The sequence below is a fragment of the Balaenoptera musculus genome, chromosome 2 (assembly GCF_009873245.2).
Source record: "Balaenoptera musculus isolate JJ_BM4_2016_0621 chromosome 2, mBalMus1.pri.v3, whole genome shotgun sequence".
NCBI lineage: Eukaryota > Metazoa > Chordata > Mammalia > Artiodactyla > Balaenopteridae > Balaenoptera > Balaenoptera musculus.
In genome coordinates, this window is record NC_045786.1 from 56513215 (window position 1) to 56534816 (window position 21602).

At 40.9% G+C, this 21602-nt stretch overlaps 1 protein-coding gene across 1 annotated transcript in view; it reads left to right on the forward strand.

Annotated features, from left to right (window-relative positions):
* Positions 1-21602, forward strand: part of LOC118889320 (OTU domain-containing protein 7A) — a 382992-nt gene that overhangs the window by 173892 nt on the left and 187498 nt on the right. The gene's annotated exons all lie outside the window — the stretch shown is intronic.

The following is a 21602-nucleotide window of genomic DNA, read 5'->3' on the forward strand; positions in this document are numbered from 1 at the left end:
AATCCATACTTTGTGTTGTTCTGAGACTGAAGACTTCACTCACTGACCAATACCTTGAAGCAAGTATGAGGGTCACATGTCTTCATCTGAGGTCCTGTTTCATTTTCATGCTTTCTCATTTTAAGCCCTATTTCCCCATGTTAATTAGATCAAAGAAGTAAACAAAGGATTTTATAGGGATAACTATACAGCCTTCATTTTTGATCAGACTTTTGCTATCACAAATGATGCTGGGGGCAGGGGATGGGAAGAGCCTGTTATATACAGTTTTTTCTGTACTAGAACTCTTTACTTTTGTAAGATAATATCTTAAAAGTGTCATTCAAAGGATGTGTGCATTTTAATGTTTAGCCTATGCTGGCACATCCTTTTACAATTTACACTCCCACCAGTAATGTGTGAGATGCACATCTTCACCACCACTGGAAGTTAGAGGGTTTTGTTATTATTGTTTTGCAAATCTCATCAGATTAGTAAACAAAAGTATTGTGTTTTGCTTTGCATTTCCTTGATTGCTTGTGAGGCGCGTTAGGTGGTGTATTCTTTCATACTCTCATCAGCTGTCCCCAATCCCTCTTTTACAAGAATGGCTTTTGCCCATTATCCTCTATGACTGTTGTTCTTTTTTTCCTTCAGTTTTATTGAGATATAATTGACATATAGCACTGTATAAGTTTAAGGTGTGAAGCATAATGATTTGACTTATATATTGTGAAATGATTACCACAATTAATTTAGTTAACATTCAGCACCTCATACAGATAAAAATATCATCCTTGTGATGAGAACTCTTAGGATGTACTCTTAACAACTTTCAAATATATCATACATTACAACCTCAGTAATTATTTATCTTGTAACCAGAAGTTTGTACCATCTAACCACCTTTCTCTAATCCTCCCACCCATCACCCCCAACTCCAGAAACCACAAATCTAATCTCTTTTTCTATGAGTTTGGTTGGGTTTCCTTGTTTGTTTGTTTTTTAGATTCTACATATAAGTGAGATCATACAGTATTTGTCTTTCTCTGTCTGGGTTATTTCATTTAGCATAATGCCCTCAAGGTCCTAAGGTCCTTCTATGTTGTCCCAATTGGCAGAATTTCTTTCTTTTTTATGGCTGAATAAAATTCCATTGTATATATTGTGAGGATGTGTGTGTGTGTGTGTGTGTGTGTGTGTGTACACACAACTAACAACTTCTTTGGACACTTAATTATTTCCATGTCTCACAACTTCTTTGGACACTTAGTTATTTCCATGTCTTGGCTATTGTGCATAATGATGCTGTGAACATGGGGGTGCATATATCTCTTCAGCACAGTGTTTTCATTTCTTTGGGATATATTCCCTGAAGTGGAATTTCTGGGTCATATGGTAGTTCTATTTTTAATTTTTTGAGGAACATCCATACTGCTTTCCATAGTGGCTGCACCAATTTATAATTATGATTGTTGTTCTTTATCAACTATGTAAGCTCTTTGTACATCAGGAAGTCTAATTTTTGGACTGAGTGTTGGAAATAATCTATCTGACTCTGTTTTTACTTTGTGTATATTGTATTTGTATTTTGCCATAGGAATGCATGCCAAAGGCAACAAGTATGAGAAGTATAAATTTTTAATACAGTACTTAAAATCTAACTAATGGAGAAATATACTATGTGCATAGATGGGGAAACTATATTTGAAGACATCAGTCCTTTTGATGTTAATATATAAATGTAATATACAGTTTCAATCAGTACCTTAGATTTTTGTTTTAGCTGAGCCCAAACCCATAAATATTGGCAAGAGATGCTTGGAAAAGAATAGTAAGAGGAGAGTTGTGTCATATCCTAAAAGTATTATGTAACTATAGTAGTCCAAACAGTATAGCATTGACACAAAATGAAAAAAAATAAAAATCACTGAAAGAGATGGGCAATTTTACAAACAGATTGAAGCATAGACGTATTTTAACTCAATGGGAAAAGATGGCATATTTAATAAATATCTTGCCCTAATCAGTGATGTTGGATTAAAATAAAATTGGATGCCAACAATATGCCTTATAGAGGAATAAATTTCAGATGGGTTTTAAATCTGAATGTTGGGTAAAAAGTCACATCATACAAATATTAGGAAGGCTATCCAGGAAGACCTTCTTAAGTCAGACAGAAATCCCAGAATGATAAAGAAATAGATTGGCAGATTTGGCTACATGATAAGGCTTTAGCATATTTTCTTTTGGTCTTTTATATCTGGGCTTTTACATTCTTGAGGTGATGCTATATATGATTTTCTTGTAATATTTTTTACTTCCTTGTTGTTTCCCCATGGCATTTAAAACTTCAAAAATGCAGTTTCAGTGTCTCAATATTCTATTTTATGCATGTGCTCTCATTTACTTAGAACTTAAAGTTTTTGAACAAAAGTCACAATTCCTTGAAATTATGTTTCAAAACTAGAAAACACATTCTATAACCTCTTGAATTGAAATTTGACATAGAAGACACATGGCATCCAGGGGTGCCAACACTCAGGATGAGGCAGTTGGGTGCCATATGCCAAACTAGATCCTGTGCTCTCACACTCCAGTGATAAAACAATGTTTAATGAGTTGTTAGCATCATTTGGTATAAATCAGGAAGAAAATTACTAGGCCCTCTCCCTATACCATACCCACAGATAAGTAGAAGCTGGAGTACACTATCCCAAGGACCAGGTGCTGATTACAGATATGTGGAAATTAATGTGTGAAATCAACAACGTATCCAGGAGATTTTCCTCTGATAGTACCCCAAGAATTTTTAGGAATTTTAAGAGGAAGAATAAACATTTGATTCTGGGGACTTCCCTGGTGGCGCAGTGGTTAAGAATCTGCCTGCCAGTGCAGAGGACACGAGTTCCATCCCTGGTCTGGGAAGATCCCACATGCCATGGAGCAACTAAGCCCATGTGCCACAACTACTGAGCCCATGTGCCAAAACTGCTGAAGCCCGCGCACCTAGAGCCTGTGCTCTGCAGCAAGAGAAGCCACCGCAATGAGAAGCCCACGCACTGCAACGAAGAGTAGCCCCCGCTCGCCGCAACTAGAGAAAGCCCACGCACAGCAACAAAGACCCAACGCAGCCAAAAGTAAATAAAATAAATAGATTTATTTAAAAATTTTGATTCTTCAAAATTATGGCAGTGATGTCCAAGTAACATAATGTTCTGGGACAGATGACCAGAAGGAAGGAGGGCAACTTGAAGTGGTGTTGCTACAGGTGAGTGTAGGTTCCTGCTTCATTTTCTCTCTGGATAGAGTTTTTGTGGGGAGATGCTAGACATCATACATCTGAATTTTTGCAGTGCACTTAGTAAAGATGTAGCATAATGTAACAGTTAAATAAAAACACACACAAACAACAAACAAAAAACTGCACTCGAATCAGGAGATTTGGGTTCAAATCCCTAAACTGTCAACTACCTGTTGTTAATCGTGGAGAAGTCACTTTACCTCTGAGATCAAGTTTTCCATTTATAAAATGAAGATGTTGGATTTTAGGTTACTTCTAGGGTCCCTTCAGGCTATAACTCTCTGCTCTTATAAATGCCTCATGGCAGTCCTATGATAATGATGGAAAAATGTAACCTTGATTTACCATTGCCATGACCAAAGAACACATTATCTGTTAGTCATTTAGTTAAGCCTAGAAATGGGTCTTTAGTAGTTTGCTGTAAGGCCATGTTTTCCTTCCTGTCTAGCTCTTTCATAAATGCTATGGGGCAGGGGTGGGCAAACATGCAGAGTTAGGCCAACAAGTGGAACCAAAAGGAGTCCAGATGACTTCTGATAGACAGGAGTTGTGGTGTGCTAAATCTAATCCAATGAAATTCAATACTGATGATAATGGAACAGTAAATTTAGGTTGAAAGATAAAATCAAAGAAACAAAGAACAGCTATTTAACACAAGAGGAGATATGGGGATATATGTATATGTATAGCTGATTCACTTTGTTATGAAGCAGAAACTAACACACCATTGTAAAGCAATTATACTCCAATAAATATGTTAAAAAAAAAAAGAATGACAATTAAAAAAAAAACAAGTAGAGAAAAGGGAACCCTTTCACTGTTGGTGGGAATGTAAATTGGTGCAGCCTCTATGGAAAACAGTATGGAGGTTCATCAAAAATCTAAAAATAGAACTACCATATGATCCAGCAATTGCACTCCTGGGTAAATGTCCAAAGAAAAAGAAAACTGTAATTTGAAAATATACTGTACATGCACCCCAGTGTTCTTAGCAGCATTGTATACAATAGCCAAGATATGGAAGCAACCTAAGTGTCCATCAACAGATGAATGGATAAAGAAGATGTGGGGTGTATGTGTGTGTATATATATATATATATATATATGAATATTACTCATTGTGTGTACACACACACACACACACACACACACACACACACAATGGAATATTACTCAGCCATAAAAAAGAATGAAATTCTGCCATTTGCAACAACTTGGGTAGACCTAGAGGGTATTATGCTTGGTGAAATAAGTCAGACAGAGAAAGACAAATATTCTTTGTTCTCACTTATATGTAATATAAAAATAAAACAAACAAATGAACATAACAAAACAAAAACAAATATAGAGAACAAACTAGTGTTTACCAGTGGGAGAGGGGAGGGAGGAGGAGCAAGATAAGGGTAGGGGATTAAGATATACAGGCTACTATGTATAAAATAAATAAGCAACAAGGGCATATTGCATAGCATAGAGAAATACAGCCATTATTTTATAATAACTTTAAATGGAGTATAATCTATAAAAATATTGAATCACTATGTTGTACACCTGAAACTAATATAATATTGTAAATCAACTATTCAACAAAAATAAAATAAAATAAATTCTTAAAAATTTAAAATTAAAAAATGTTTAAATAAATAAATTTTTTAAGAAGAGCTGTCTCATAACCAGTAGCTTCATGCCAATTTCTGAAGCTACAGTAAACAGAATGGGAGAAATGGGTCCCAACTAGTCAAGGCAGTGGGCTTCTCTATCCTGTGGGCCAGATCATGTCTGAAGGGTTCTTGACCTGAGCAAGGAAGGTCTAGAAGGAAGTAATCTCCTGATACCTGGGAGATTCTGTTAGAAATGGAAAGGAAAATTACTGCATGTTCTTTTATCCATGATAAAAATCCGTTGGGTGTATTTGTGTGGGTCTATTGCTGGGCCCTCTATTCTTTTCCATCAGTCTCTATGTCTCTCTCACCATGTAGCTGTATGGTAAACCTTAATATTGTGTAGATTGATTCCTCCCACTTTATTCATCTTTTTCAAAATAGTTTTAACTATTCACATTCCATTGCCTTTCCACATAAGGATTATGATAATCTTATCTATATCTACAAAAAAAACTTGCTGCATTTTGACAAGAATTGCACTAAATCTGTATAACAATCTGAAGAGTATTAGCACCTTCATCTTAGTACATTAGTATTAGCATGTTGAGTCTTCCAAGCCATGGACACATTGTGTTTCTTCATTTATTTAGATCTTCGATTTCTTTCATCATTATTTTGTAGTGTTCAAAATACAAGTCCTATACATAAACTGAATATTCATTTTTAAATGAGTAATTATAAATAATATTGTATTTTTAATTTCAGTGTCCACATGTTCATTGATAACATAGAGAAATACACTAGATTTTTGTATGTTGATTTTGTATCATGGGACCTTGCCTTCTGCACTTCTTTGTTCTAGGAGTTTTTATAGATTCCTTGAGATTTTCTACATAGAACATCATGTCATCTAGAAGTAGCAGAAGTTTTCTTTCCTTCCTGCCAATGTACGCTGTTTATTTCCTTCTCTTACCTGTTAAACTGGCTAGAACACCTAGCACTATATTGAATAAGAGTGATGAAAGTAGGTGTCATTGTTTTGTTCCCAATTTAGAAGAAAAGCATTCTGACTTTCACCATTAAGTATGTTAGTTGTAGTGTTTTGTAGATACTCATTCTTAAATTGAGGAAGTTACCTTGTATTCCTATTTCTCTCAGAATTTTTACCTTGAAGGGGTGTTGAATTTTGTCAAATTTTTTATGCATCACTTTATATGATCATGTAATTTTCCATCTTAGTGTGTTAATATGTTGGACTGCATTACTTGACTGTCAAATACTGAACCAGCATTGCATCCCTAAAATAAACCCTGCTTGATCATGGTGTATAGTTATTTTTATATATGCTTGATCTGTTGGCTAATATGTTGTTAAGGATTTTTGCATCCATATTCATGAGAGATTTTGCAGACTGCCGGCTTCTCTGCGTATCCTCACATGGCCGAAAGAGAGTGAGAGAGCTCGCTGGGGTCTCTGATAAGGGCACAATTCCATTCACGAGGGTTCCACCCTCATGACCTAATCACCTCCCAAAGGCCTCACCTCCTCATAACCTTGGGGGTTAGATTTTCAACATACGATTTGGGGCGGAAGGTGAACATTTAGTCCATTGCATTAACCTTGATCATTTGATTAAGTCTGTATCTGCCAAGTGTCTCTAGTATAAAGTTACCACTTGTAATTAGTAAACATCTTCCTGGAGACATTTGAGGCTACGATGGAGATCTCTTCTTTCTCATTATACCTTCAAGTTGGCAAGGTGTGAGGTCTCAGAGGCAACTCTTCAAGCCATCCTGTTACACAACTGCATGAAGTCGGATAGCCCAGTGAAGGTGTTGTCAAGAGAATAAGCACGGAAAATGGAAGAAGGCCATTCTCTATCAATGTCAGGATTTTATGGTTGCCCAGGTTGGGGAGAAAAGAGGAGAGGTGAGAGACAAAGAAGAAAAGAGAGAAGAGAGGAAAGACTAACTCATAGAGAAAGAGAGACACCTAAAGGGCCCATGGAGATGCAGAGGGAGAAGGGAAGGGAGAATCCAGTTTTTAAATCTTGATTGATCTGGTGAACCGGCACATTTTACAAGGAAGATAAGTTCTCTTGACTTTGAGGTACCAGTGAGGTGTACAAGTGGACATACTTTCAGGGACTTGTGAATTGAAGGGTAGAAAAGAAAACAAGACAAGAAACTTGGGAGTCATCTGAATGTATCAGTTATCTGAAAGAGAGAGCTGAGCCAGGGACAGATTTGGGAGAACACCCATAGTTTGTTGGAAAAAGGGATCATTGAGAGAAACTGAAGTAGAGGGGAGATGAAGAGGAATCAGATCATGAAGGATGATGGTATTGTGTATAAAGAATAGTTCCAGATGGCAGCTGTGTTCTGTTGTGTAAACTGAGGCCTGAAAGGTTAGTGACTTGGTGACTTTTGTGACTCTGGTTTCGGTTGGGTAGTAGGGACAAGATCCAGAGCTGGGTAGGAGAGACGGGAGTGCAGAGGATGGAGGAAGGGATGAAGAGAGCAATGTACAACAATTCTTGTGAGCAGTTCAACAAGGAATTGTGTTTGATAACGTGGCAGAAGGAAAAATAACTGTAATGTCACCTATACCAACAGTGGCAGCCAGACAGCACTCTGTTGCTAAAGAAGACTCATAAGGCCCCAAACGACAATACTTAGCGAGTCCACAGGTTATTGCTGAGAAAGGATATAATACAGCAACAAACATGAAGGTCGGGACTGCTTTGGAGCCAAAGGCTGCCTACCAAGAAGAGGCTCCCTCCAACTGGCCTCCCCTGCAGCGGAGGCCAGATGTAACTTCTCTCTTGGAATAATAGGTGGTTGCAAGGAACGCCTCAAAATGAGGCAGCCCAAATGGAGTCTCAGCTGGGACTTCTTATACCCCGCCGGTCACATAGGCACATTATTGCTACAAGACCAGCTTCAACATCACAGCCCTCCCTCCACCTCACTGAAACTAGATAAAAACCACCCACCCATCTCACTGTTATCCATAAACAATGCTGACAAGCTGGCCCAACCCACCCTGAAATTCACCTTGGACCCATGGATCAAAAAAATGTGTCAATATTCATCACTGCATTAAGATACACCTCTTACATCAGCAAAACAGCTGAGGCTGATTCCAAGATGGCCGGAATTAATCCCCACAGCACATCCCCTCTGTTAATCCTATCTCATTAAACTCTTACAACCTTATCTGTTTAACAGGTACTGTTACTCCTACTTTTAGAAAGGAAAACGTGATGCATAAAAAGAATAAATAAGTTGCCAAGGTAATACAGCAAGGAGGGAGTTGTCTCTATGGGACAGGAGGTCAAATAAAAGAGGCCTTTTCAAGAAGAGCCCCCACTCCACCCCCCATTATGTTTGAAACAAGCTGAGAAAAAAACTAGCAGAGAGGAGGAGCTTGCAGGTATTGGGAAGGGAGGGGCAAAGGGATAATTGCAGAAGGTGGGTCTCTTGGGAAACAAAAAAGGATGAGTTCCTGAGACTGCGTGAGAAGAGAGAGGGGATGGAATGAGTGGAGGCCAGGCCCAGGGGGTCTGCAGTGGCTAGCTCAGTGGTTCTCCAACCGGAGGGCTCGTGAAAACACCGATAGGCAGCCCCCCCTGGGGTTTCTGATTCAGCAGGTTCTGGGTGGAGCCTGAGAACGTTAATTTCTAACAAATCTCCAGGTGACGCTGATGCGGTGGTCCAGGCACCCTCTTTGGGAACCACTGCTCCGTGCAGGTGGGTCGGGTCATCTGGAAGCAGAGGAGCTGGGGTGGGAGGATGGGGTCCTGAAGGAGGATCACCTTCTCTGGGACAGTCACAACGGGGAGCCTCACCGCTCTTGCCTGTCTCCCAGCAGAGGTCACGATACCAGGGAAACAACATAAATTAAAGGTATCAAATGTTGATAAAGGTCAAGATGTTAGAATAAAAAGTGTTTCCGCTGCTTAGCTTCCGTGTGAAAATTTCCCAGTTTAATAAAGAACAGGAGAGTAACCATTTTCATTCCTGATGTGAAAAAAATTTTCATCTTGAATAAGAGATGTAATTGCCACAGTATAATTTCAACCATTTTGAAATAGAAAATATCCCCGGTGGAGAAGGGAGAGATTAGGAAAGAAGACCACTTGGCTGCTATTGTTGGGAGAGCAAGCAAAGCCCTCTCTGGAGGAGCAGTAACAGGCCTGTGGGCTTGGTTTTCACAGAAGGACCTTCAGGCAGGCAAAACGCCTCTGGGGCTCCAGGAACATGGGGATGAGCTGACCATGGCCTTCCAACAGCAGGATAAAATATCATTAGCACCTCAGAGCATCTCAAGAAGAGGCACAATGTCAAAGCTTTGACCTTGCATTCAGATTCTAGGTGACTTACTGCTGTGTGACCCTGGGCAGGTTACTTAACTCCTCTAGGCCCAGGAGAGGTGGTCATTAAAGTAGGCATGCTAGCCCCTGTGGCACAGAATTATGGTCAAATATAAGGATGGAGCAAATGGACTGTGGCTGGCATGTTGGAGATGCTCAAAAAATCCCTTTTCCGCTTCAAGGTCAAACAGAAGACTCTTCAATTTCAAGCAGCTCTAGGTCTGATTTTCTCAAAACCTGGTCTGCAGTCACCCCTGAGGCCCTAAAAGCACAGACCCTGGGCCTCTGTGGCCACGTGGTGGCACAGCCTGGTCCAGTGGGCTCCTCCCGACAGGGTTGGCCTGGCATTTTCCCTTCGCGGTCCCTGTCCTGCTCCCAGATCCAGGCATGGGGGAAGCAATTAGGGGCTGAAGGGCTCACTTCTAGGCGACAAGAGGCAACAGCTAGGACCCAGAGACCAGCAGGTGTGATATTTGCCTCTGTCTGTGAGTTGGTCTCAGAGGGCCCCGTGTCAGGTTTTTCAGGGCAGAGTGGCACTGCATGCCCTGCAGCCTCATGCATGCCCAATTCCAGGCGGCCCTAGATATGTATGAGGAGGTAAATGTCTGGCAGGTCAATATTGCCTGGTCGGTGACCACTTTTGTACTTTTGTCTGATTCCAACCTGCTTGAGACCCTGGGGTCTACTTTGCCCACCGCCCTTGAGGGGACAGAAGGACCCCCTCTTTTTCCCATGCTGCACCCGTTTTGTTCCTTTTGATAATAAAATGCTTGTAGGTTGCCACCTTTAAACAAACAAAAAACAACAATGCCCCAGGGATGACAGAGCTGGAAGGGCAGGAACGGAGTGAGTGGCTGGGCACAGCTGGGTGCTTTGCTGTGTGGTCCTGAGCAAGCTGACTGGCCTCGGTTCCGGTTCCGGACCATCAGGTGGGGTGCTGTGACGCTGCAGGGAGCAGAGCTGGGGAACACGGGTGAGTACAGTCTCCCGGCAGCTGCATCAATATCACTGCTTTGATATTAATCACTGCTTTGATTTACATGGGTCCCACTCCACTGGAGTGGGACCCATGTAAAGGATGCTGACACATCTTGTTAGAAGTTGGGGGGTTTCTTCATTGCCATTCACTGAGCACTTTCTGAACCCTTCCTACAAGGATGAAACTCTGGCTCTGAGTTGGAAAAGCAAGGCTTCGACTTTTGAAAAAAGTAGGGGAAATTTCAAGGTAATAAACAGTGGAAATGTGAAATTGGGAAGCACCCACTGGAAATGCTTTAGATTGTTAAAGGAAAGGAAAACTGTCAAGGGCAGATTGCTCAGGGCCAGTTTCGTGAACCTGGTGCAGCGTGAACAGGGTATAGGAGTGATTCTGCAGAGCCGAGAGAGTCATTTCAGATCCTACAGAGATGGGCGCCCATGGGTTGTCCTGATGCCTTCCAGCCCGGCAGAGCCCACCAGGAAAGCTGCTGCCATCCTAGATGGAGCCCTAGGCCCAGAGCAAGCCCTCTGGCCTGCATGCAGTGTCCCCATGTGGTGACCCGGGTCACAGCCCTCCTGGGACACCCACCTAGTGATAGTCGCTGACCCACATATGAGTAAACTGATAAACAGGGTAATTGTAGATTATCCACAGAAAATAGAGAGGGTGAGTAATTGAGGATAAAGGTCGGGGCGTATCCTTTATAAAGAGTGGTCCTGGGAGGCCTCTCTGAGGAGGGAGCATTAAAGCCAAAGGATGAGGAGAAGCTGCCTTGGGAAACAGGCAGGGCAGAGGGAAGGGGGCCTCTCTGAAATCCTGGTGTCACCTTGAGCCACCAGTGGGCCCCAAGGTTGGTGTGAAGTTCACATGGTGAGTGTGCTTAGGCAATTTAAAGCAAGTAGGGGGAAAAAGCTGAAAGAAAAAGTATTATCCATCTTGGAGCTGAGAGGGGTTGGCAGGGGGGTCAGGAAGCATGCAGGGCATCGTCTTTGCAGGCGCAGTTCACGCTGCTGAGAATTCTCCTCCAGGGCGGTGGAAGGAGAGGTCTGTGCCCCCCCCACCGCTGAGCCCCCTCCTCAGCTGCAGCTGTGAGAATGCCCTGAGGGAACACATGAACACCTAGTCCAGGTGCACAGAGCAGTCACTCTAAATACCACGTCCCTGCCCCTTCTCTTGGGAATTCCTCAGGGTGTAGGTTCCACGCCCAGCATCTCCTCTCTCTTCTCTGGGCCCCTGAGGCTCAGCAGGGAGCAGACTTCCCTGCAGGCCCTGCTCTCCCAGCCGCTCTCCTGTTTCAAGGCACAGGGTCTTCAGGGAAAAGATCCAACCTGCTTTATTTCTACCCCACCTCCCGCGGCTCCTCGCAAAGTAGGCGGTCAGTGAAAGTTTGCTGGTTGAATGATCAGCAAAGATTTCTTGCAGGATAAGGGACTTGAAGGGGACCCTGGCTTGTGAAGGACAGAGGGGCGTTAGGATAGGTAGAGGGGAACCCGATTTAAAAACACAGCAGAACCTAGGTGGGAGTGGGAGGCACCAGGGTCTGGGTGGTCTGAGGGAAGAGGCCACCCCCAGGGAGGCCAGAGAGTCCCTGTGCGTGGTGACCTCCCTGGGGCCACCTGGAGTCTATCGGGCAGCCTCTGGGCAGCTGGCAGCCTGGCTACCCTACTGGGTGACCGCAGCTCATTTTTACCTGCTGTTTGCCAGCAGTCAGGCCTGGGAGCGTGCCTGGTCTTCTTTCATCTTTAGCCCCTCTCTGTGCATATATTTTTACTTTAGAATAATGTCACCTTACAGCTGTGAGCCCCCTTCTGTCCCCAGAGTATTTTCAGACGGCCCTCCCCATCGGTCTCTACCAGGACCCTTGGAACAGCCCAAGCCCGTGGTAATAGATGAAGCGGAGTTGAAGTGGCTTCCCAGGGCCTCACCATCATGGTGTCCAAGCCAGCCACATCCTGCCTTTCAAGACAGCAGTACGGGTCTAAGATGGCTATTTGATTTTAGAAACTTGTCTTCCAGGACTAAAGTGCATGCAAAGCATCAACACCCTTCCTTTTGGCTGATAACCTTTCTCTCCCCTCGCTGTGTTCTTGATCTAAACTTGTTTTTAAATCACTGCAATGTTCTTGCATTTCTCTCTAGAGGAACTTGCATGTTGAAAATCACTTCAGCCTCCCAAATCTTTACATAATTTATTACAGACATATTTTGTGCTTGCAATATCTTACGGTACAAAAAGAGAATCTCCCTTTTGTTTCCAGACGTTGTTACAGACTTTTCCTGAATTTAAATTTCTTGAAACTTTAGCCAGGACATGCTGCAAGTTTTGATTCCCTTAGAGAACTGGAAATCAAACTGGGTTCCAGGAGGACTGAGGCCTCCACATTTTTTCTGTGCCTTCCTGAGTGGCAGAAGAACTGAGTGGTCAGTGTGAATTAAAGCCCGTTTCATAGAAATTCACTTTTCTTTTAAAGCTCTTAGGAAGGCTAAGAAATAAAGCCTGTCCCAACACATGTGGGTGAAGGTTATGTGTGGAAGAGGGCCCTGCGTTTTTACAGCAAGCGAGCCAGTCATCCGAGGAGCACAGGCTCTGGGAGCCCAGGAGATGCTGGAAGGCACAGAGAAGCTTCATGAAGAACAGACATTCAAGCCGGGACGGGAGACCTCCCTCTTGGGGTTCTTGTGGGAATAAAAGAAATCCTGTGATGCATTCAGCCTGGTACCTTGTGTGTAGTACGTGCTCAGTAAATAGGAGCTGCAGTGAAAAATCATAATCATCACCTCTGCTAGAGTTTCTCTGCCATCCACTAGCATGAAGTGGATGATGAACCTGGGGGAGGAATTATTTAAAATTTATGTTTTTGAAGTATAGTTGATTTACAATGCTGTGTTAATTTCTACTGTATAGCAGAGTGATTCATTTTATATATATTTTTTTTCTTTCAATCAATTACGGTTTATCACAGGATATTGAATATAGTTCCCTGTGCTATACAGTAGGACCTCATTGTTTATCCATTCTATATATAATACTCAATAGTACTCAGTAGTTCGCCTACCTGATTCTGAAATATTATTGTGGGAGACTTTTTATCCCACCTGGCACTTCAGACAAAGGCACCTCTCTCTGTGGAGGCTTGAGAGCAGAATTGATCAGCCCCATGTGGTCCCGCTTCTGTGGGTCCCTTTCCACCCACCTCCATGCCTGGCACAGGCTTCTGTAGGCTCCAGGACCCAGCGCCAAGGATGCCAGGGCTGTGCCCAGGCTGTCCGCTAGCGGGTCTGCCTCTGCAACTCAGTTTAGTGCCTGGTTACTTCCTCTTTCGTCTTGGGCCCAAATGTATTGAGAAACAAATTGGTTGTTTGTCCAGACCACTGGGTGTTTTACACTGACAGGTTCGTGGTCCGAAGCAAGTCAGTAAAATTAAAATTTGGTACAACTAGCCCTCTTCTCTTTCACCTGGCCTTGACATTCCTTCTCTAGGAATCTTAGAAGTGGCTTTTTAAGATTGCTGCAAAATTTGTTGAGATTCTACTGGTTTTAAAGATTAATTACAGGCTAATTGATATTGCAGTACTGTCTGTCTACTTGTCCAGGAAATATTCTCCCTTTATTGGGTGTTCATTCATGTTTTTCAGTGGAGTTTTATAGGTTTTTCAGATGATTCCTATACCTTTGTTATTAGTCTTTTTCATAAGGACCTTTTAGGATTTTTTGCTCTGCATATGACTGTTCTCTTTCTCTTTTTTTTATTATAAGCAATAGCATATGGACAAAGAAAGTGCATTGAAAACTATGTGAATGGTTTAGAGAACAAAATACACAGCCATGCACCCATCACACAGGAGGAGCACGATTGTACTCCAGAATTCATGGATGTCCCCCGTCCCCGACCCACAGAGGTCACCCCTGTCCTAAATCACCTATGTTTACACAGATCTCCCTCAACTTATGATGCGGTTGCATCCCAATAAACCCATCGTAAATGGAAAATATCCCAAGTCAAAAATGCATGTAAGGACTTCCCTGGTGGCGCAGTGGTTAAGAATCCGCCTGCCAATACAGAAGACACGGGTTCGAGCCCCGGTCCGGGAAGATCCCACATGCTGCAGAGCAACTAAGCCCATGTGCCACAACTACTGAGCCTGTGCTCTAGAGCCCACGAGCCACAGCTACTGAGCCCGTGTGCCACAACTACTGAAGCTTGCATGCCTAGAGCCCATGCTCCGCAGCAAGAGAAGCCACCGCAATGAGAAGCCCGTGCACTTGCTACAACTAGAAAAAGCCTGTGCACAGCAACAAAGACCCAAAGCAGCTAAAAATAAATAAATAAATAAATAAATAAATAAATAAACAAACAAATAAATAATGCATTTAATACACCTAAACCTACCAAAAATCATAGTTTAGCCCAGCTTCCTTGAAACATACTCAAAACACTTATATTAGCCTATAGTTGGGCGAAATCCTCTAACACAAAGCCTATTTTATAATAAAGGGTTGAATATCTCATGTAATCTATTGAATACTGTACTTAAATCAAAAAACAGAATGGCTGTCTGGGTCCAAGATGGTTGTAAGTATATCGGTTGTTTACCCTTGTGATGGGGTGGTTCACTGCCACTGCCCAGCATCTCGAGAGAGGATCGTACTGCTTATCGCTAGCCTGAGAAAAGATCAAAATTCAAGAGCTACCATATGATCCTGCAATCCCACTCCTGGCTATATATCCAGAGAAGAACATGGTTCAAAAGGATACATGCACCCCAATGTTCATTGCAGTGCTGTTTACAATAGCCAAGACAAGGATGCAACCTAAGTGTCCATCAACAGAGGAATGGATAAAGAAGATGTGGTACATATACACAATGGAATATTACTCAGCCATAAAAAGGAATGAAATAATGCCATTTGCAGCAACATAGATGGACCTGGAGATTATCATACTAAGTGAAGTAAGTCAGACAGAGAAAGACAAAAATCATATGATATCGTTTATATGGGGAATCTAAAAAAAAAGATACAAACTTATTTACAAAACAGAAACAGACTCACAGACTTACAGAACGAACTTACAGTTACCCAGGGGAAAGGATGGGGGAGGGACAGATTGGGAGTTTGGGATTGACATGTAAACACTGCTATATTTAAAGTGGAAAACTAACAAGGACCTACTGTATAGCACAGGGAACTCTTCTCAATACTCTGTAATAACATAAATGGAAAAAGAATTTGAAAAAGAATAGATGCATGTATATGTATAAATGAATCACTCTGTTGTATACCTGAAACTAACACAACATTGTTAATCAACTATACTTCAGTATAAAATAAAATTTTTTTTTAATTTTGAAGTACGGTTTCTACTGAATGCATATAAATGTCACACCATCTTAAAGTCGAAAAAATGTAAGTGGAACCATCATAAGTCCGAGACCGTCTAGATTGCCTAGCTAAACAGTGCCTGGATCTGCCTGCTATTTGCACTTTATATAAGTGGATTGTGTGCATTCTTCTGTGGCTTGCTTCTTTCCCTTAATATAGTTTATCTATCCAGCCATGTTGATGCCTGTAGCCACCATGCACTCATTTTCCCTGAAATTCAGATTCCATTCAGCGGTTGATGAGCATCTGGTGGTTTCTGTGCTCATAGGCGCTTGTGTCTGCCCTCTGGTGCATGCGTGTGAGGACCAAAGGGTGTGGGAGAGTTCCCGGGATGCAAGTGCATTACATCTAGGTCAGGACATGCAGTTTGCGCCACAAACAATTGCACCACGTTTGCCTTTGACCAGCATCAAAAGAAAGTCACATTTTCTCCATATTATTGTCCATACATGGCGTTGTTCATTTAAAATTTTTTCCCAGTCTGGTAGGTATAAACTATTATCTCTATGCAGTCTTATTTTTCATTTATTGTCATAAAAATTAGATTGTCAGAATTTTTTCCGTGTCTATCACTTTTTTGTTCTTGCATTTCTGCAAAATTTCTACTTATTTCGAGGGCCCATTTTTCCATTGGGTTGTTTGTCTTTTCTTATTAAATCTTAGGAATGCTTTAAATCATCTGAGTACCATTCCTTAATCAGTGATATGTTTGGTAAATATCTCCTCACAGTATGTGGTCTGTTTACTCACTTTCTTAACAGTTTTAATACTTTTCACGCGAAGCAGTTTATAATTTATTTTAGCCATACTTATCATTCATTTCCTTTATGGTGTGCTCTTGTTTGGTCTTATTTAAAAAATTCTTCCTCTAAGTCATAAGAAATTTCCTGTATTCTCTTCTAGAATTTATGTAGTTTAGCCTTAACTTAGAAATTTATTTTTGGTATGGTGGGGGTCCAATTTCATTATTTCAATTTGCATAATCACTTGTCTTAGCATTGTATAGTGCAAAGTCTGTTCTTTTCCAACTGATCTGTAAAATCATCTGTCATGTATCAAATGTCCATATATATGTGATCCTTTTTCAGGTTTTCTATTCTGGGCTGCTTCTGTATGTGTCTATCCCTGTACCAATGACACACTGTCTTAACTTCTGTCATTTTGTGATGAGTCTGGTTACCCTGTAGGGCCTTTCTCCACCTCACTCTTTTTCTTTGATGTGCATTGGACTTTGAGCTTCTAAATACACTTTGGAATTAATTTGCAAGTCGTACGCATGTGCACACCCCCCCATACCCTCCTACACACATGCCCTTTAAGATATTGAATGTAATTATATTGAACCTATAGAAGTATAATGTTTCCTAATCTATATCTCCACTTATTCAGACCTACTTTATCTCCATGAGGTTTCTGTGCACTTTTTGTTGCATTCAGTCCTGCATACTTTATATTGATGCTATTATAAATGGCATTTTTTGCTTGATTTTCAAATCTTTCTGGTTCATACACACAGAATTGATTTTGTGTATTAATTTTATATCTGAAAGCTTTTATTAACTCTAATAATTTATCAGCAAGATTATTTTCTATGTATAAAGTCATATTATCCACAAATAATGACAGGTTTCTCCTTTCTTTTAAACTTCTCATACCTTTTATTTTAATTAATTAAGTTATTTATGTGTCCTTACTGCACTGACTAAGACTTCCAGGAGATTGGTGACCTTCAGTGGTGATAGTGTGACCTTATCTTATTCCTGATCTTAAAGGAAAGGCAGTTAGCATTATTCAACATTTCACCATTAAGTGTAATATCTGTAGTCATTTTTGGAAAGCTATCCTATATCAGGTTAAAGAGCTTCTTTTCTATTCCTACTTTGCTAAGAGATATTTTCTTTTATCATGAATGAATGTTGAATTATATCAGTGTATATCTTTTGAAATGGCCATCTGATTTTTCTCTTTTATTTATAATGTGGTAAATTTATAAGGTCAGACTAGCCTTACACATTGATTTTATTTTGTTGACTATTAATATTACTTTAAGATTTCCATTTTTAATCTTAGAATAAGATAACTCACTTTGTCCTTTTATTTTTAACCTTTAGTTTTTAATAACAATCAGTTGATTAATAATCTCAATAAATACTAAATTACCATTTCTTTTAACTCACCATTGCTTATTGTATCTCACCTTTTCCTGTTGGATTTATTTTTCTTTTTATTTGAGTATTTTCTCTGTAAATGATTTCAGGTGTCGGTGGACAATGAATTTTCTGAGCCTCTGTGTGTCTGCAAACATAACATCACCTTTTGTCCATATAATCCTAGGTTCCAAATTTTACTCCCCTCACCCCCTGTCTTAAAATATATTTGTCTTTGAATGCTGTGTGGCCAATGGAACAATCTTTAATTTGATTCTCATTCTTTTGTGTGTTTGTTTATTTTGAAAATATTTTATTGTGGGAAAATATACATAAGATAAAATGTACCATTTTAACCACTTTTAAGTGTCCATTCAGTAGTATTAAGTACATCCACATTGTTGTGCAACCATCACCACCATCCCTTCCTAGAGCTTTTTCATCTTCCCCCATTGAAACTCTTTATCCATTAAATCCTAACTCACAATTCCTCATCTCCCAGCCCCTGGCAACTTCCATTCTACTTTCTGCCCCTAAGAATTTAACTACTCTGGCTACTTCACATAAGTGGAATCATACAATGTTTGTCCTTTTATTACTAGCTTATTTCACTTATAATGTCCTCAAGGTTCATACATGTTGTAACAAGTGTAAGAATTTCCTTCCTTTTTTAAAAAAATTTTATTGGAGTATAGTTGATTTCCAATGTTGTGTTAGTTTCAGGTGTACAGCAAAGTGAATCAGTTATATGTATACATGTATCCACTCTTTTTTAGATTCTTTTCCCATATAGACCATTACAGAGTATTGAGTAGAGTCCCCTGTGCTATACAGTAGGTCCTTATTAGTTATCTATTTTATATACAGTAGTGTGCATATGTCAATCCCAATCTTCCAATTTATCCCTCCCCCTCCTTACCTCCTGGTAATCATAAGTTTGTTTTCTACATTTTGGAAGATCTAAATAAACATTTCTCCAAAGAAGACATATAGATGGCTAAAAAGCACATGAAAAGATGCTCAATATCACTAATTATTAGAGAAATGCAAATCAAAACTACAATGAGGTATCACCTCACACTGGTCAGAATGGCCATCATCAAAAAATCTACAAACAATAAATGCTGGAAAGGGTGTGGAGAAAAGGGAACCCTCCTACACTGTTGGTGTGAATGTAAACTGGTACAGCTACCATGGAGAACAATATGGAGGTTCCTTAAGAAACTAAAAATAGAACTACCATGTGATCCAGCAGTCCCACTCCTGGGTATAGATTCAGAGAAAACATAATTTGAAAAGATACATGCACCCCAACGTTCATTGCAGCACTATTTACTGTAGCCAGGACATGGAAGCAACCTAAATGTCCATCAACAGAGGAATGGATAAAGAAGATGTGGTTCATATATACAATGGAATATTACTTAGCCATAAAAAAAGAATGAGGGGACTTCCCTGGTGGCGCAGTGGATAAGCCTCTGCGCTCCTAATGCAGGGGGCCCAGCTTCAATCCCTGGTCAGGGAACTACATCCCACATGCATGCCATTACTAAGAGTTCACATGCCACAACTAAAGAGCCCACGAGCCACAACTAAGGAGCCCTGGAGCCACAACTGAGAAACCCGCCTGCCGCAACTAACACCCAGTGCATCCAGATAAATAATAAGTAAATAAATATTTTAAAAAATGTAATAATGCCATTTGCAGCAACATGGTTGGACCTAGAGATTGTCATACTGAGTGAAGTAAGTCAGACAGAGAAAGACAAATATATATCGCTTAAATGAATTTCCTTCATTGTATGGATAGACCTTATTTTGTTTATGTGTTCATTCATTGATAGCTACTTGGGTTACTTCCACTTTTTTGCTATTGTGAATAATTCTGCTATCAACAAGGCTGTACAAATATTTGTTCAAGTCTCTGCTTGAACAGATAAACCCAGAAGTAGAATTGCTATATCATATGGTAATTCTTTAAGTTTTTGAGGAACCACTATATTATTTTCTATAGAGGCTGTACCATTTTACATTCCCACCAGCAATGGAAAAGGGTTCCAATTTCCCTACATCCCTGTGATTTTCTGTTTGTTTGTTTTTTTTAATAATCATCCTAATGGCTATGAAGTGGTATCTCATTGTGGTTTCAGTTTGCATTTCTCTAGTGATTACTGATGTTGAGCATCTTTTCATTTGCTTATTGGCCATTTGTATATCTTCTTTGGAGAAATGGCTATTAAAGTTCTTACCCATTTTTAAACTGGGTTGTTTGGGTTTTCTGTTGAGTTGTAGGAGTTCTTTATATATTCTGGATATTAATCACTTATCAGGTATGTGATTTGCAAATATTTTCTCCCATCTCATGGGTTGCCTTTTCACTCTGTTGTTGGTATCATTTGATACGAAGGTTTTAATTTTGATGAGTTCCAATTTTTTTGTTGCTTGTGCTTTTGGTGACATACCCGAGATATCATTGCCAAATCCAACATCATGAAGATTTTCCTCTATGTTTTCTTCCAAAAGTTTTATAGTTTTAGCCCTTACATACAGGTTTTTTGATCCATTTGAGATAATTTTTATATATGGTGTAAGGTAAGGGCCCAACTTCATTCTTTCATGTGTGGATATCCAAGTTTTCCCAACACTGTTAATTGAAAAGACTGTCCTTTCCTCATTGAATGGTCTTGACACCCTTGTCAAAAATTACTTGACCATATATGCAAGGGTTTATTTCTGGACTCTCTGTTTTATCCCATTGATCTGTCTATATAGCTGTCTTTATGCCCAGACCACACTGTTTTGATGATTATAGCTTCGTAGTAAGTTTCAAAATCAGGAAATGCGAGACCTTCAACTTTGTTCTTCTTTATCAAGATTGTTTTGGCTACTGATTCTCATTCTTTTGCATTTAGTGTCTTCCCATGTCTGTTTAAGAATTCAGCTAGGTTTATGAAGATGTGTGATTTATCCATGTGGATGGGAAAGGTCAAAGGAGAAACCAGCTGGGGGTCTGGAGGCTCAGGACCTGCAGGGACAGGATAGGCCATCCCCAGGCTCTGGGCACACCCCCTGACAGGGGCAATCCCTAGATGCAGGTGAGATCCTCAGACTTCACCTGGAACCTAGGTGTTAACAAGGAGGAAAGCACGGTCCCTGTACCCCATGTGGTATAGTCTCTGTAGGGTGCACAGAGGTGACCCAGCTGCTTCCCCTCACCTGTTCAGTCATGGCCCTCCTAGCTCACAAGCATCCTGGGGGTCTGATGCCTGCAAGAAAACCCCACATTGCAGATAAGCAAGTGGATCTCAGGCATCAATATGCTGTTCATAACACTTGCCCCCATCACCACTGGGGATCACCTTGCACTCACCTGGACTGAGGTGTGGTCCACAGGGACCCTCCTGACTCAGGATGCTATCGATGACACTTTGACCCCACACTGGAGGCTGGTGCACCCCACCAGGAATGAGGAGTGGTCATGAGCCTGACCTCTTAAATTCCCTGAGGATCACATCACGATCCTGGCACGGATGATGAACAGCTTCCTAACTTTGCGATTCCCCATGGACTGTGCCACCTGAGGTTCTCCTGGGATGTCAGAAGTCGGGGTTCTGTCTGTGAGCCCCTCTGTGCACCTGCCCTGGAACATCAGCATAGCCCGTGAACTTCTCATGGCTCTGACCCCACAGTCACTTCTGTGAGTCAACACCCGCCTGGGAGACTTTTCCATTTATCCTGACCTACCTCCTAATCCCTGTATTTATTTAAAAATTAAAGGGTGGGATGGTGTGTGAAGGAGGGAGATTCACTATCAAGACCATTTCAAGTTCA